The sequence below is a fragment of the Neopelma chrysocephalum genome, unplaced genomic scaffold (assembly GCF_003984885.1).
Source record: "Neopelma chrysocephalum unplaced genomic scaffold, ASM398488v2 Primary Assembly neopelma1_139, whole genome shotgun sequence".
NCBI classification, from domain to species: Eukaryota; Metazoa; Chordata; class Aves; order Passeriformes; family Pipridae; genus Neopelma; species Neopelma chrysocephalum.
The window spans coordinates 1090470-1108609 of NW_020897801.1; the positions used below are offsets into that span (position 1 = coordinate 1090470).

An 18140-nucleotide genomic window follows, 5' to 3' on the forward strand; every position below is an offset into this window, starting at 1 on the left:
GTCCTGGGGCAGTGCAGCAAAACAACTTTTATAACTTGGTTGGAGGTCAGCTCTTCAAAGCCAGCTGCTCAGGAGCTGTCTTATAAAACTCTGTGTGTGTTTGCTGAGCGTGACTTTTCCTTTGCTGGGTGTTAAACTCCTGCAAGGTTCTTTCACCCTTTTTGGGGGAGCCACTCACGTCCCCACCCCATCAAGACCAGGCAGTGCCTCCTCCCCCATGGACACCGTCAGTGGACTGAAAGTGTGGGGCACAAGGCATGGGAACCTGCACCACATATGCAACCTTGTGGGGTCCCTCACATGGGGTGGTGGGAGGACATGGGGTTAAAACCTTTGGGGATTACTTGTGGAAGCTCTTTCTTGAGTTTGCAAGAGTTTATTTACGTCTCTTAAGCATCTCCTATTGTGGTTTATCTGCTGATATTGACCCTGGATTTGTAATTCACTGATTGCCTGTTAATTACATGCCATTAATAAGTCAATAACCTGCTTTGATCCTGATTTGCTCTAAAACATACAAATTGAGAAGCTTTCCCCTGCAACAACACAAATCTTTCTCTGTCCATCCCTCAGAAATAAACCAATCAAGTTATAAAGCAACTCCCTTCTGCCACCCACCAAATTCAGGTATCTCTTTGTACATATCATTCCTCATCCACCATGCTGAACAAAAAGGCAGAGTAGGGAAAAAAGGAGCTGAACACTGAGGGAGAAGCTCCCCGTGACACTGGAAATGAAGGGTGTTTCCCAGGGTAGCAATAGCTCGAGTGCGGGAGACGACCAACAAGCTCTTGGAACACAGGGAGAGTACTGTAGGTTGTACAAATTGTGCTGAAGGAAACTGGAGGCACTGGAGTTGTCTTAGATTGGGTGAGCACAAAGAGGGCTTTAAGCCATTCATGATTACTCTTTGCAGAGCCTGAGCTGAGGCACTGCAGACTTGTAGCTTCCCTTCCTCTGTACAGGTGTTTGTTTGCTCAGTGCATCCAGTCTGGTCTTGATCTCTCTTCCCATTTTACTGACAAGGCTGCTGAGCAGGGGCTGCTATGACAGTAATAGGCACCTGTGGACACCTATTTAATAAGAAATAACCTGGGAGAAATCCCCTGTCTGCATAGTAGGTTAATGTTCCTCCTTTTTTTCTGATTTGGATTTGACTTAGAAATGCTAAGCCATAATTTTTACAAGGCAGCTGCTGCTAAAAATGCAAGATGCAACAAAAAGTGATTTAATCCTTGTGCTGCATTTAAAGCACAAATAGGAGTAGACGCAATGAAGGACATTTTAGCACGTATCAACTCGGTAACAAATTCTCCATCCTAAACAGAGAGGGGCATGTCTGAAACGGTGGTCTGGGAGCCACCCTTGCTTCTCAACAAACTCAGGCGCTCTGATCCCACCCTACACACCCCCAGGTTGTATTTTTCCGTTAGGACCTGACCTGTCCGTGGTTTTGTCAGAGGGTCTGGCCTGTCCCCCCGCCCCGTGACATCCCATCAAACCTCCCAGCGGGCGGAGGGAGCCGTTTCCATTCTCGGGAGGGAGATCTCACCCGCGCAGTCTGTGAGGATGCGTGTGCCTTGTCTCGCAGGGCCCTTTCCTCCCTCTCTCTCTCACCCAGCCCGTCAACACTCCGGCATGAAGCCGGGATGCCATCAGGCAGAGCTATTAATACACAATGGAAGTGCCATGTGTGATTGTCTGCGAACGCTCCAGCGTTCTCCGTAATGCGGATTTGGAGATTTCATTGTAAAGTCATTTTCAACTCTGAACTAATGGGTAGTTTGGCAACAGCTTCTAAGTATGAAATCATTATTAATTCCTTCAGTGCCATAATAACATTGATTTAGATGAACTCTTATAACATAGAAATTGTATAGTATTTAGCTGTAATTAACGTCCCCTAATTAGGAAGTGTTGCCAAGTAGTTTTCTCTGCTGGCTCTGTTGTACTTAAATACAGCTGGATGAAAATTAACCACAAAGGGAACAGCTTGTGTTTTATGTGAAGTTTGCCTTTGATTGATTAAAAAACTATTCCTTGGTACTTTATTTTATTACCAAAGAGGGTGCACTGGATTATCAATGTTACAAAGAGCCACAAAGTCCACATGCTGTAAACTATACACACATTTGTATAGTGTATAAACCCAGTGACTTATCTGCACTTTCAGAAAATTCACAGATTTATTTTGTCTCAATACCACAAGTTACCATAATAAAAGTGAATTGATTTTAATGCGGCTGTCATTAATAAATTCTGTAGAAATGTAAGCAGAATTAGCACAATTTAATGTCCACTCAGAGACAAGAGTCATGCACTGAAAGCTGGGAGGCATTTGTTGATGTGAAAAATGCTGACATTTTTGGAAATTCAAATTATAAATGAAATACTGCTGTCAGTTTACTGTGCAACTTCGTAGCATATGGTGCTTCTGCTGGTGGGTGTTATTTCAAAGTTTGCAAATCACACTATGAGAGTGTCCCTCTGGTAAGCTTTTGCAATGCTTAGCAACTGTGAATCAAAAGTGACAGTACAGAGGAAGAGGAACTAAAAAAAATTTCTCTTTCTCTAAGTCAGTAGAACAAAGTACATGATAAGTTAATACATTTTTACAGGGGAAAAAAAGGAGGCCAACCCACTAAAGCTAAAGGACCCCAGTGCCTCCATTCTTGTAGAATAATGCACAAAGTCTTCTAAATTGTTAAAATAAAAATATGGTTTATTTCTCCCAGTCTCTATGACTTTGCTATGACCAGAGCATTAAAACAACTGGCAGATACAACATGTAATGATTCAGAATTAGGAAAGTTACTGCAAGACATAATGTAATCCCCTCAGAAGGTTCAGATGTTTCTTTTACCCATCTCTGAAGAAAGTTCCTATTATATTTGCCATTTGAAAACCACTGTCCACTTGAGGCTGGCAACACAGAGGAAAAAAGCCAGAAAAATATTTCATTCTGTAGTAGCCCAGCAGTGTGGATTCCAACTTGTCTGATAAAAAGCATTCACTGATAAGGTAAATTTAAATAACTAAAATATGAAGATATCCTACACCACAGTTTTCAAGAATCTGCTATCCAATGACCTCTTTAATGTGCATATACACTATCAAGAAGTGAACATAAAAATTGGCTTCATTGTGATTTGATCTGACCGTAGTTGCTACTTGTTGTTCTGCTCCAGGTAGTGATTTTTGGCACCAAGATGGAACCGTGGCTGTGCAGTACAGACCTCATCCATTTGCCAATCAAGCTGGCTGATAATAGAAAGTGATGGAACTGTCAGTAGCAGTTCAACCATAAGCAATTCTAAACTAAGCAATTTGGAAATTTAAATAGTTATAATGACCAAGATTCTCTGTGTTGGCCCTTAATTACTGGAATGTCAATTCAGCTGAAAATTGCCTTTCCCGGGTAATGATAATTCTTAGAAAAGTCTTTGCTTATACACCCACCCCTAGCACTCATTAAATCAAGCTTCTTCCTTTTGTCTGAAGAGCTGTCAATTTTACGTGACATCACCAATCATCTGCCATCTAAAAAATCTCAAGGCTGTCTCACTGAAGGCAGGTTTATTCTCTCTCAGCTGTAGCGCTCTGCGTGGCAGCCCAGCCCGCTGTTAAAAGCAATGTTGCACCAAATGAGTGTCATGAGTTGCCCAGTCTTGGCACTGCTAAACAATGAGCCACTCAAATTTGGTTGTTGGCATCTCGGGTGAAACGGGGGTCTGTAAAATAGCAGTTTGTGTTTTATGTGTGAAGGGAAATTCCACAGCACTAAGCACTGGAAGAGAAGGTTGACTCGAGGGATCCCCTCCATCACAGCTGGAAAGGAAAAGGAGAGGGAAGTTGCTGGATTTGCTGCATCAGAGGGCTCCCCCTGAGATAGGCATACACGATAGAAAGGGTGGATTGAACCAGGTGCATGAACATATCCCTATCTATTCCAAATACCATATTTCTGCTATTTCTTTTCCAGCGATCTGCTATTTCCAGTTCAGAATTATCACATTACAAATGTCTGTGTTAATCTGCATTGGTGGACATCACTACTGGTTTTCTCTTTGTGAGGAAAAACATGAAAAAGAAGCAAAACCATCTCCATGACTAGAATTTGTATATCAATGATCCATTGTCATTGTAACTCGTGATAGTAATTTCATTTATTTCTCACAGAAGGCCAATGGCACCCTGCAGTTGTGGGTGCAGAACAGCAATGCTTCGTTTCTTACTTCAGTCGCACTGAAGCAGTCTTTGCCTTCTGCCTTCATATGAGTAATATGGAATTCCAGGGAAACCAAGAAAAAGTAAAAGCAGCACAACTGTACCCACTGAAAACATCTGTCACAGTTAGAGGGAATTCAAGTGCCTGTGCATCTGAATTCAGACTTGTTCGAATTGTGGCTGTGTGTCGTGTGCCTTGATGGTACTGTTACACCTCTCTGGACACCATGGCCAATTTGTGGCATTGTCTTATGCACAGAAATGGAGGAAAGGGACTCCATTGTTGGTTTGAAAAGGGAAGAGGGTTTCTTCTATGCTGCTTTCTTAACCACGACTCCTTCCCTCAGTGGTCCTGCGCACTGAGCGTGCCATTCTACCCCATCTGTAACAGATGCATAAGGGTTACAATCGAATTCTTGCAGTCAGAACTGTTTCTTACTAGTTTGGATGCAACTTCCTCAGTCTCTCACCCTGCTCCTGATTCTTGGCTTGCACACAATGAAATAGGAGGGGCCTTAGGCACTTTGGGGGGAAAAAAAAAAACACAACAAAAAAAACAGCCCTCAATAAATCCCCTTAAAGGCCTATTTTAATTCTGCTTATGCTCTTGATGTGCAAGTTCTTACCCTGCTATCCCCCTAGAAGCAGTTTTTATTTCTGTCTGTCAGCACTGCCAAAGTGACAAAATCCCCTTTCCCACCCACCATGTAATTGCTCTGTTGATGCCCTTCCCACACATGCCTGTAGAAAGAAAGCTCTCGCTTTATTTGTACTGCTGAAGTGAATAGCATTTTTTTCCTCCCTCCCTCCATGTGGCTTTAAAGTAGTCACATTATCATTAGTTATTTCTATTCTGGAGGAGCTCCCCATCTGAGAAGGGAGCATATTCCATGGGAAGTAAAGCAAAGGCCTGATCTGAACAGCTCTCATGTGCCCCCAGTTCCTGGAGCTGAAGAATTTAGGGGTTGTGAGAAATGCAGAAGCAAATATTACAAAGAAGGGACATTCAGAGAAAGGGAATAAAATAAGGAAATCAATGGCTCCATTTCTAAATTGCTTTTATTGCAAGGGCTATGGGATATAGCAGCTCCCTTTGTTCTGTCCTTTCATAGTGCCAAGGTGTTAATTTTAGATTGTGACAGGAAAACTATCCATTGTAATTGGGTTATTTTACTTTTTCAGCACCTCTCACTCTTCTTCATGTAAACTTCCATTGTTCATAGAAAACAAAAGCAGCTCTAGAATCAGTCTAAAGTTGTTTTTCTTTGAATTTCATTTAGGTTTATTTATCCATCTGTTTTAAAGGTGCACCACAGAATAGTTTCCCCACTTCATTCCAGGTGCTCAGTGCATGATTACAAAAGACCAACTACTAAGTAAATCATCAGAAATAATTTCTTCAATTTGCCTAAGGAAACTAACCCCAAACTCTTGTTAAAACTTCAAAATTCACTGAAGGATGGTTACATGCAAATAAGAAATAGAGTTTCAGAACCACTCACCTCTAAGGCAAACAATGCTCAATAAATTTATTCCTTAATAAAATTTTAAAGTATAATAACATAGCCTCAGAATGAACAAATTTTTGTTTTAGACATGGTTTTTCACTCAGGTTTTCTCCTATGCGGTTTGGCAATCTAAGATCGGTAAATAGCCATAGTTATATTGTTAAATAATAGGAGAGCAAGGTTGTAACATATTTTGCAGTCAGCATCCTATTATATGCAGCTTCACAATTTTGCAGTGTGACAACTTTCTTTGCGGAAAAAAATTCCCCAACAATGGTCTAAATCACACATTTGCTCTTCCTTTGAGCGCCGGTGGTTGTCAAAACCTGTTGCACTCTGGTAGGGGAGCCTTTTAGGCATATTCCAGGGCTGGCTTCATGCAGACAAAATGCATTAAAGGCCACTCAAATACCACATCTGAACAATCACACAAACCTGCATATGCCCACTCAGCAAGCAGCCCTGTGCCCCACACACGGGGTCAGCCATCCTCCTCCTCTGCCGTGTGGAGCACTGCCAGGCACACAAAACATCATTGCCTGCTAGCAATTAATCTGTATTACTTCCCAAGCATGGGTTTAGTATATCAGAGGGGGTGTTATCAAAAACAATGCAAATGCCAAAGTTAGGAAAAAATGGGAAGAATCTCATTTTAGTAAGAACATAATGGACTAACCTTAAACATGTCCCTCTGTGGGTGCCCAGGCTTCTCTCTGTGCTGCTGTTCCACTCAGCTATCCCCCTCCACTCTAGTTACTTCCTCCTAAAGCAGTCTATTTTTATTAAAACTTCTGTTTATTTAAAATTAATCAGTTAATTTTAGAAGCAGCTAAAATGTATCTGTGAAGGAGCTGTATTAATTAGCATTCATTTTCTGGGCTAACTCATGGAAACCTGTTCTGGGGGAGAGCCCTATTATGCTACGGTTAATGCTTTTCTGATGGTGCTGCCATGCTGGACGCTGGCTGTGCACTTTTAGACTTGGTTTTCAGTCCTCTACGTTTTTATCCCTGACAGGACCTTCTGTCTCCAGTTCAGGCATTATCAAGTCTTCGTAGCTGCGTCTGATTTCAACGTTTTATAATCAGCTCTAAAATTTTTCATTTAAACCACAGCAGCATGGATTCGTTAATGGCAACCTGGAAATAACAGCCTTCATCATAAAGTCCTACATTAAAATTTTATCTTTATGGAAATATTTGCATTTGGGTTTGGATAAACAGAAACCAGTTATGCTGTGAGTACAGATCAGTGCTCATGCTGTGAAAATTGAGGGGATGATAAAACATGAGTGAAGATGGGACGCTGCTCTGTGCTCCCAAATGATCTGCAGAACCCCCCAAACCCTCTTATTTATTCCTCTATAGTGATTCCAAAGCTGAAATAAAAATGTATTCCTCAAAGTAGTTTTTGATTGGCTCAAAGGTGGTATTTCCATCAGTGATGATTTACAATTCTTAGCATTCCCAGTGATCCAGCCCTCCTGGGAAATCATGCCCCTCCTCTGAGCCCCCCAGACCAGTGGAGTGAACCCTGCCCGGTAATGGCTGCGTCATCCTGTCATCCAAACAGCACACTTGGGGCATCCCAAACAGCTTCTGTGGGTGACACACAATGGGAACTGAATGACATTCCCTCTTTGTGAATTGTACTGGCACTGCAATATTAAGGGGTGTACAAACACGGATGGTTACATTTCTACACTCATTTCAGCAGGGGAGACTTTAACTATAAACACAGACTAAATAAGCTACGCGTTAAGAGTTTAAGGTCCATACTCACAAAATGGATTTAAGCAAAACATCACTAATCACCCTGGCTTGTGTGGCTACAGCAGGATCAAGAAGCACCGTGCAGTTTTTCACACCTGCGTAACTCAGATCCCCAACTGCCTGGCTCTTAGGTGGCTGGTTGGATGACCAGAGAGTGACAGGTACCAAAGTAATATCCACAAAAAACTTAAAGAGGAAAATGGGGCTCACCCTCACTTGCCATCACTACCCATAGGTTTTTGTAGTGTTACAGCACTTAATAAGATCCAGTACATCCAGGCACGTGTCTTTTCTCACCAAAACAGAAATCAGATCCCCGTGTCCTACCCTCACCACCAAGTGACAGCCCAGTAGTGACACTGTGGCTATAAAGGTGTGTGGATTCACTCCTGTGTGCCCTAACACAGCTGGGAGTGATGGTGGGAGCTCTTCTGAAAAGCCAAGAAGCTTCTCCTGGATTGGGATGGGGAGAGAGGAGGAAGAAGGTGCATAAGTAAGAGGGACCACAGCTCTTCAGATTATTATTGAGAGCTTTCCTCGGATAGCAAGAGTATTTGGTCACAGTGCATGCTCCTAGAAAGGGATCTATTTTGCATTGCATGGATTTTACACAGATAAAATACAGAAGGAGCTGGTACTGGAGCTCAGGACTCCTTCTTTTAAACTAAATGCCATAACTTCACAGCTGTTTATGGTCTCCCCCCTCCCTCTGGCCCAAATCACTGTAGGTCTCTCCTGTGCTATGGCACAGCTCCCTAAGGTAGGTTGGCAAATGCAGCTCCAATCATGGTGCATACCTGGAGAGGAGAGAGAGGGGTTCAGGCAGAGGAAGAAACTGACTCAGGGCTGCTCCTTTGTGACCAAATGTCCTAACACCAAGCCACTCACGGAATCAGAAAAGCTCCAGTTTAAAACAGAACTTAAATGAAAGCAGAGACTTCCACGTTTCACCCAATCTGGTCAGCATTTCCAAAATTTTTAGGCTACTCTGGGAGAAGAAAATGTATGAATATATTGTTTGGAGATCTTGATAAGGCTTAGGCATAAAGACAGGCGAAGAGCTGTTCAGCCATTTCAAGGCTAGGGATCTGTTCTCTCTGCACTGAAGTTGATCGTGAGGTTTTTGGGAAACATAGGAGAAAACTGCCCATAAAAGACTATGAGTCACAAGCTGGGGGTCCAAATAAACAGTGCTTAGTAGGACTACACTTTAGGATATACTTGACATTTAATGGAAGTAACACTTAGGCATCCTAGTTCGTTTCCTATCTTCCCTCCTGGACGCTGATACACCTCCTTGAGCAGTCCTGAAACCTTGTTCAGCTGACAAGGTCACCAGGTTTCGACACTGTACTTCCACCGGCTTTGGTTCCCTCCTGTTTTAAGCAGGAATGAAAGACAAGCACACATTTCTCAGGCAATCAGAGGCATTTAACTTTTGGCTGTGTGACACAGGATGAGAGACGTACCCAACCTCCCAACTTCTCGCCTGAACTCACGCTTCTTTCACGGCTGACATTTCTCCTTCTGCCAAGTCAAATCAAAACCCCATCTCACAGCTATCCTGAAAACTGCATTTACAACCAGTCCAAGGTTCCCGAGCTGGTGCCAGCTCTTCACACGCGTCAGAGTGTTTGGTAGGAAGGAGAAGGGCCTTATGAAACACACCTGCTTCGGTTTGCTGGGCAAGAGCCCATTCTCATTTGCGAGTCAGGCATAACGCTTTGGAAGGCAGAGGAATTATTCCTGTGTACGCTGACTACAGGAGCAAAAGGCATGCCTCCTCTACTCATGGAAAATGTAACCCCTTTCTTTTTTGCCTTTAAGATAATCTACCACTGGCTCCAAACTTGCACTGTTGTGATTTAAATCACAATTCTGTAGGGTAAAATTTGGCTCATGATGCCCTGTACTAATTTAAGAGGAAAAGAGGGGCCTCACTCATGAGATATTTCAGGTATAATCAAGAAATTGTGGTTACAGATGCAATCCAGGAGCATTTTGGGTTGGTAACCAAGGCAACACTTCTTGCTTCAAGACACACTTTTCTGTTGATAATCTATTGTAATGCCAGTAATTGCAGCTGACAAGGCTCTGTTTGTTGTGAGAGATAATTAGCACTTGAAATAAAGTAACAGATTTAAATAAATTGGGGGGAACTGAGTGGTGTGACCTGATCGCTTTAGAAACAAACAAGAGCTTTGGGGGCCTGCACACTGTGTGATGTTAGTGGTAGCTCCATAGTGACTGAACAATACCAACATTCATTAGGAGTTGTTTAATTGGGAATTACAGTTGCTTTCGTGATAAAAACAATTTTTTCTCTTTGTCATCCACGTTATATTTACATTATAATACAGATTTAAAAAAAAAACACACACAAACCCCTCTACCTACCTTACCAACCAAAACTACTGATGTTTTCATATGCTCGTTATTTTGCCTAGAATTTGATTTCAAAGCCAGTGTTTTAAAATAAGTAAGTGTTTTGGACAATTGCACAGTTTGAAGAACCCGGAGTGACTCTGCCCAAGGGTGTGTGTGGAAGGAGTGTTTTTCATTCAGCATGTACCAGGTATGTCCCTAGGGTCAGCTTCACTTTGCTGCCAATTTATTCAAGCCCTGTATTCTTGGCTTGGATTGTTAACATGGCCCCTTTGTTGATGTCTGTCTTCCTGTGTTGTATCTAGAGCAAACTAGGGCTGCTGCCTGATGTCACTAGGGATCCTGTGTCCTTCAGAGGAAGTATGAAATGAGGGTCAGAAGCCACAGCAAATCCCGTGGACTCCACTACAAAAGCCAGACTAGATATTATATTTTTCATTCTGTAATTATGATACACAACTACTTGTGGATAGCAAGAAGAGGAATACAATCCGAATAAACTTTTCTGCCATGGGAATGGAAGTATTTTACATAAACTTGTAGCTGTTGAAGTGAGGATGCTTCTGGGATGGAGTGACACAACCACATGGCTGCATGCAGCCAACACTAACCTAGTTATGTGATCCCCTTTTCCACAGCACCTGAGCATCATTTCCACAGTTAAAGAGAAAATGAGATTTCCTAACAATATGAAATCAGCTTGTTTACAAAACAGGAATGAAGGCTAAGGTTACACAACCTTGTCCAGGCTCGCAGGCAGACGTGGCAGGTTTACTGTGAGGGTGGTGAGGTGCTAGTACAGGTTTGTCCAAAGAAGTTGTGGATGCCCCATCCCTGGAAATGTTCAAGGCCAGGGCTTTGAGCCCTTTGGACAGGGCATTGAGCAACCGGATCAAATAAAATGTGTCCATGCCCACGGCAGAGGGGTTGAAGCTAGATTGTCTTTAAGGTTCCTCCCAAACCAAGCCATTCTATGATTCTGTGATCAGTGAACTCTCACAAAGTCAACAGTAGCAGCTGAACCTGGAGGCCACACTTCTCTTCTGAAAGTCAGGCCGGTTTTGGGCTGGAATGGTTCATCGCCTTCACAGAATCTCACCAAATCTGTGAAACTTCCTGGCCAGGACATGATATCATATCTAGTGTCAAAACAGAGACTGTCATACAAATGCATTCATCTCAGGGCTGGCCAGAAGGCAAAATCAGTCCCTCTTGAGATTTAGTCATTTAATGTTCTGAGGTATTAAATGCCTAACTCTGGCTAGTAATACCATTTCTTTCTTTAATACTTCATGAAAAAGACAACATCTCTGTTATCCTCAAGACAACAGCCACATTATTTCTTCAGCAAACATTAATCACAGTTCACATCAGAATCACACATCTATTGTACATTACTATTCACAGCCCATGTAAGACAGGATAGTAATATCCTCAGGAGTCCAAAATTGCAGTATTGCTTTCTTTCTACAAGTGAGGTCAGTGGCTAAAGGTACCTGAATTGAGTTGCCTGCTGTTTGCTAAACTCTGCTGAAGTTACAAAGGTGTCTAGCAGAGGAGATCAAACTGAGACCCAAGGGACTTCATACTTCCAAACCAGTGGTCAGGCTCTCCCACACCTGCTGCCCCACGCCCTGTTTTCCATACAAGTTCTCCAGAAGTAATCAAAGGAAGGTGCTGCGTTAAAACCACAGGCTCAGCCCATGGATTACAATTGTCTTCTTTCTTTAGTAATCAGGAATTTAGTTCCACCAGGCAATGTTTCTGCCTTCTAAATGCTTCGAAACATGCAAAAGTGTTGCATTTATAAGTTATTTAAAAACCCACAATAAATAATGATCTGCAGTAGTTCCCCAGGAATTCAAAATTGTTTACAATTTGCAATGCATGCAGGACGTTACCGCAAATCACATCCCACCCCAGTTCTAAGCAGCTCATAAAAATGGCCTGTTTATTTTCTAAAACGATCTGCATAAAAAGATTAAACTTATTTATTGTAAAAATTAACGTCTTGCTGAAACAGTAATGACTATATCGTCAAGGAATGTTCTTCCCCTGAATGCCTCCCTTGGCAGTGCTGTGTGAGGAGACCTGCATTTATAGTCTCCCAGAATAAAGTTAATGCTCATAAAACTCTGCTCTTGTACGCCTACAGCTAAATCATGGTATCTAGCAGATGGTGTATGTGTGTTTCCTAATGCAATGCCTTGTATGTGTGTAGTTGTCATAATTAAATAATAACTCCCTACACCGCCTCATGTAACAGGAGAGCCACAGCCATGTTTCCCACTGGAGTGAAGCTGTCAAACCCAGCTGGTGGGTAGATGAAGTAGGCTATGAGGAAACCAATACACAAAGCACCCCATCACCTCCTCTCAGGGATAAAACAAGTTCTGCTGCACGTGGCCAGCCCTTTTTTCAAAGGTAAATAAAAGCCTCTCCATCCCAAAATTGGGAGATAGTAGGGTCCCAACATAACTGATGTTAAGTAATCTATTATTTTGGGGGAGGAGTCTGACCTTATATATTTGGGATTTTCCCTGCTTTTCACAGTCATCATCTTGGTGGATAAATTATGAGCATCTGCAGGAGAAGTGCATGTGATACCAGCCAATTTACAGCTATCATCTTCTTAGGATAAATGCAACAGCTGCTTGTTATATTCCTTTATGGGTGGAAGACAGAATGATAGGTCTCTGAAGATATTCATTCTTTCCTTGGCTTGGGGAGAGAATTAAGTTGTTGATTACGCCCAGCAAGAAACATCACTGTTCAAACTGAGGACAAATGTAACTTATTTTAAGGGACACGAGTTTAACAATTCCAGTATTACCCTTCACGTTGCTGTAAAAAAATCCTTTTGTTGAGGATACTATAAATGACTTGAACAGATGAAAGGCATTTAGCCTTTATTTCATACTAAAAATTAGAATTTGAAATCCAGAGAAGCATCTTTCAAATTTGAGTGCACAAGTTAAACAGGAGGTAGTAGGAGCTACTTACCTCTTTTGTGTGGGAAAAATACAAGGAAGCTTTGGCTCCGGTTTCCTGTGGTCAGGCAGAGCTCTGTCCCTCCTCCTCTTGCCCCAGCAGATCACACCTCCTATTAAACAGGCTATTTGCAGGGAGTGGAGGAGCCATTTGCAACACCTTCCTGCATCTTCCTCTTCTGTAAGATAGCACAGGAATAGTTGATCATCTTTTCATCCCCCTCTCCTTCAGCTTCAGAGAACTGAAAGTTAAAACCAGGAGTCAGTTCTACATTTTGCAAAGGGCCTCCATCTTTTAACAAATAAGTCACTCTTCCTCTACCTTCAGGGTGCTTTTTTATGGCTTGAAAAAGGGAAGACATAATTGTCTAGAGCATATGAATGACTAACTCAGTATTTTATTTCATACTATGATCATTTTGCTTCACATGTGTGAGAAAAAAAGAAAAATTCCACCTTTAAATTTCACATCATATCCTCTAATTAAAAGTCAAGGTGAGCTCTTGCCACAGGAAGCACATAAATACAACTAACTCACTTTCTAATTTTTTTTCCCCAAAGTTTAAATTATCATAAATATTCAAGCCATACTCACTTCACAGTGTAACTGCTAGAGAATACGCTGTAATCTGTTTAAGAAGTACATGAATCAGACTGATAAAAATAATTGGTTGGATTTTTCTTTTAATTTTTTTTTTAATGTTTTAAATAAAGCTGTCAAAGGTTCCCATGGTAATGAAGAGCTTTGTTGTTATGACAACTGCTTATTCCTTTTCCTTTGAAGAAGTCTGTGATTTGATAGGCAAAAACACCAGGAATAATTAAAAAAAAAAAGGTAAGTGAAGAAAAACATCTGCTAGGAAAAATCCCCACCCGAAATCTTAACAATCATCTAATTAGTGAAGTGACAAACTTCAGGTGGAGTATCTTCACATCAGCAAGCACAGGGGTGTTCAGCAGCTGCCAGGGGTTCAGGTAACCTCACGTCAGAAAGCTCATCTCTTTGTAAGGGCCACACATGTTATTCATGTGACTCCTTCTCTTCCTCTCTAAAGTCTACCGTTATCAAAGAAGGGTCCTTTCAGAAGTTAACTCTGCTTCTTCTAATAATTTATTCTGCTCATCCATTTCAAAAGTGGCCATCATTTGAAACACGGCCCCCAAGCGTTTGGCAAACTGTGCTGGTGTTTCCTGCAACAAGTCCCCCTCTCCCTGTAGGACAGGGAATGGTGATCTCTGGGCAAACTGGTGTGAATTGACAGGTCTTTGGGCAGGGCTTCCCTTTGGAATTGGAAGTGGATGTGGGTAAAAGTCCTCTAGTGAAGATGGAGCAATGCTCAGAGCACTGGCTGGGACCGTACTGAGGGTCTTCATGGCTTTGAGGGCCCCTCGTATGAGCAGCTGGGGGTGTCCACAGTGGACAACATGAGCAGGCAGCCGTGGTGTTGACAGCCACACACATGCAATGGACCTTGAGATGCATCAATCAAAAGTGTTTGTGCAGTCTGGGATTTCTGTTAGGCACTGGGGGAAATCACACCATCAGCAACCACTGAAAATTTGGGAGAGTTTTTCCCAAAGTGATTTTCTTCCCTACATTGATATGTCATGGGCTGTCCTTCCCAGGAGACATGTGACTGTCAGATTTTAGTAATTTCTTGTGTATGATAATTAGTCTGCTCCACTTTACAAGCTGTGAGGCTTAACCCCATAGCTGTAGTATGACAGAAGGGATACAAACACACACTCCTGGCTCTACAATACTAATAAACCCAGTGATTTGCAATAAGTTATGATGATACATGCCTGTCCAAGACTGGAATTGGTAGTGCCAACATTCCTGCTGTGCATTTGACTTCATGAGAAATAGGACACTTTGTAATAATTTCGGTTGCTTTACACGCCAGCTTGTATTGCCAGGCACACCATGGTCTCATTTCGCTGTTCTTTGTGGCACACTCTGCTTTCCATTTCTCCATCCTCTTGGAAATAATTCAGTACTCTTAAGCAGAAAAATTTTAACCACTGTTTTGCCTTGCCACCGGCATTGAAAAACCTGCATTTTTCATGAAGTCCCTTCTTAATACCTCTGAGCTCCTCATTCATTCAGCCAAGATACCCTTACTGAAAGTGAAAATTTCAACATCCCTATCAAGAAGGGTTCTTGCTTGCTTCTCTTTTCTATGCAGAGAGATTTCAGACATCCAAGAGAAGACAGCCACACTAAGAAATGACAGGATTCGGAAATAAAAGCATTATTTCAGATGTTACAATTGTGGACTTATACGAACGTACTGTTGGAGTCTACATTAGCTTAAAAAAACCACCACCACCAAAAAAAACCCCAAACCTGACCTTTATTTTCCTCTTTTCCCGCAAATGGCTCCAATTCTGTTAAAGACACCTGAATTACCAGGCTGGACACTAGGTGGTGCTAGGACAGTGGTTTGTCAGGAAATTTAGTAGGAAAATTCTGGGTGAAAGAGCACGGTAGGTTATAAATGGTTACTTGCCAATAAAACATTTGCTCTGGTACAGCTAATCCATTACTATCTGTCTTTGTTAAACTAACCCACATGACTGGACACCATTAGCTGCCAGCAGGAACACCTAATGCTGCCTTTTGCCAACCTTGTTTCCCATACATTTGTAAGCTGTCAGAGGTATAGTGCTCCTTTCACCAATCTGTCACTCTTCCCCTCCCTCTCCCATGCCCTCATGGGAGAAGAACAGCCTGGCTGCCTCTGGAATGCAGAGAGAAAGGTGCTCAAGAAGTTTTCTTGAGCTAGCTCTGATGGTTAGTTTGGAGGGAGGCAAGTGAGCTGGACTGTTACGGGGTCAACTCTGCACCTCCCGGCTTGTCCCATGGCCGTAAAAGCTGTTTAGAGAGTTGTGCAACTGGCCAGGCCAGGGACCTGATTTGGTTTTAAAACAACTGTTTCCCACCATGTTCCAAGGTTGTTTTTCAGCTGGACTGGGCCCCCCCCCAATCCAGCATGGAGCCAGCCCTGCTTGCTGCAACCGCAGCACTGCTGCCACTGGCCAGGAACACACAGCCAAAGTCACCTTGGCCATCTCTCCTGGTAGTGAAGGCACCAGAAACCATAGAATCATAGAATAATTTGGGTTGGAAGAGATCTTTAAAAGTCATCTAGTCCAACCCTCCTGCCATGGGCACGGACAGCTTTAACTAGATCAGATTTCTCAGAGACTTACCCAACCAGACCTCGAATGTTTCCAGGGGTGGGACAAACTTTGACAGAGAACTGTCTGCTGGGAGTGGACAGGAGGGCTCAGCTCTGCTCTCTGCTCTCCTGAGCAATCCCCCACTGCAGGGGAGCAAAGCTTAGTGGCCCCTGAGCTCCCCACTGCCCTAGGAGCCCTGTTTCCGTCACAGGCATGGCACACATCCCACTGCATCTGCCTGAGGGGGGTACGGTGCTCCAAAGCTTACAGCAGCTGCCACACACCTCGGACCGTGACGTGTGAAGAAACCCGACGAAGCCACACTCAGGAGTGCTGTGCTCCCAGAGGTGTGAGTGAATCTGGTGACAAGAGGAATAAATAGCACTTAGAAACCAATTAGTGGGAGAGGCTTGCTTCCTCTGAACTGGTTTTGACACCCGACTAAAGTGTTTCTCCTCACTTACGTGGTGCTACACGAGTGAGAGACCCGTCATCATAACATCCACTCGCCCCTCTCCCCCAGCCTCCAGGCAAACTGCACCCCCATATTTATAGACAGCAAATCAGGTTAATTCCCAGGGGTCAGGCCGGTCAGGTGCAAACTGGACATAGCTTGGCCTTTTAATAAATATATTCAGAGAAAAAGAAGAGATTGAAAGAATAAATCGTGTAGTCTTACGATGTGCTATATACTTAATAGATTGGCAGAAACTAAAAAACTCAAGGGTCAATCTGTTTATCACACATAAAATTACGTCTGAACTACAACAATTAGGTTGACCCTGCTTCAGCCTAAATCCTTTTACCCAAAACATTAGGAATAACAAAGTAAAGGGGCCCCAGAGATCCTGTACTTTATGCTTTCTATTGTCAGAGAGCACTATTTGGAAAATCAGGACCAGTTTAAGACAAATTTTAAAAAAAAACCTCTCGCCATCAAACAAAGAAAGCAAACCTTAAAGAATGAAATGCAATTTAAGAATAACTAACAGCACACAGCAAATAAACATTCCTGCGAGAGGTGCATTAAACCTAGAGCTGATACCTGGCTTAACAGTGTAAAAGGCCTGTTCCCAGAAATAAGAAATACATTACAGTACACAATACAAAGAGTTGGTTATTGTCTTCTTCTTTTTTTTTTTTTTAAATGACAAAGAACCACTTCATGGCAACCAGAAAGGTTTGGATAAGAATGCTCTGATTTCTATATTTATCTGAAATGAAATAACTAGTCTGGAGCAAGAAAGAAAAGATTTGAAACTGCATTTCTAGGTAAGTGTCCAAGGGGTGTAAGCATAAGACTGCTCTGGACACACTTTTGAGTCAAAAGATTTTCCTCAAAACATTTTCTAAGCAGCCTACAGATGTCTTGAGACAGGGTGGAAAGAGATCTGAAACCTCAGAATTGCAGAATAATGCTCTCACCTGGGAAAGGCAAACAATAAATTTAGCATTTTGATCTTTTGGTGCTTGTGTTATGCACAACATGACACCAATCACATCCTCATCCATCAGGTACCTGCGGCAAGACAAACATCCTTCAGCAGATGGGAGAGGCACCGGGGCTTGTGTCCATCCTGTCGCAGTTAACCAGTAACTGAGTGTGTCTGGGGGGTTTGTAATGGCTCCCTCAGAGGCAGATGCTCTTGACATCTGGGCCTGCTGTCACCCAGCCAGCACTCTGTAAGCAGAAATGTAGCAATGGATGTTTGGAAGGAGTCCTGCCAAAGGTGGACTGATGAAGCAGAAGTTTTTAATGTTGTCTAAACTCATGTTAAGAGGGCTCTTTACAGAGCCACTGCGTTTTCCCCTATACCTCCACTGTAAATCCCTTATCTCTCGGGCCAGAGTGTCCTGGGAAGATGTCCCAAGGTGTTCCCATTGGTCCCTTGTTAACCCCTCCCTTATTGGCTGTAAACCCCTTACCTTGATTGTGACCCCTCACCTGTGATTGGTCCCCAAGGGCTATATAAGCCCCCTCCCACAATTAAACTCTCTCTTTCGTCCTCTCTCCCCTGGTGGTCTGGTGAGTGCTCCGTCTTGGGGTCCCAGGGCCACGTGGCGGGGGAGGG

At 42.8% G+C, this 18140-nt stretch overlaps 1 long non-coding RNA gene across 1 annotated transcript in view; it reads left to right on the forward strand.

Annotated features, from left to right (window-relative positions):
• Positions 1-18140, forward strand: part of LOC113975550 — a 31159-nt gene that overhangs the window by 3507 nt on the left and 9512 nt on the right. The window contains exon 2 of the long non-coding RNA XR_003536850.1: positions 12159-12316. This is a non-coding gene — a long non-coding RNA (uncharacterized LOC113975550). The remainder of the gene's footprint in view (positions 1-12158; positions 12317-18140) is intronic.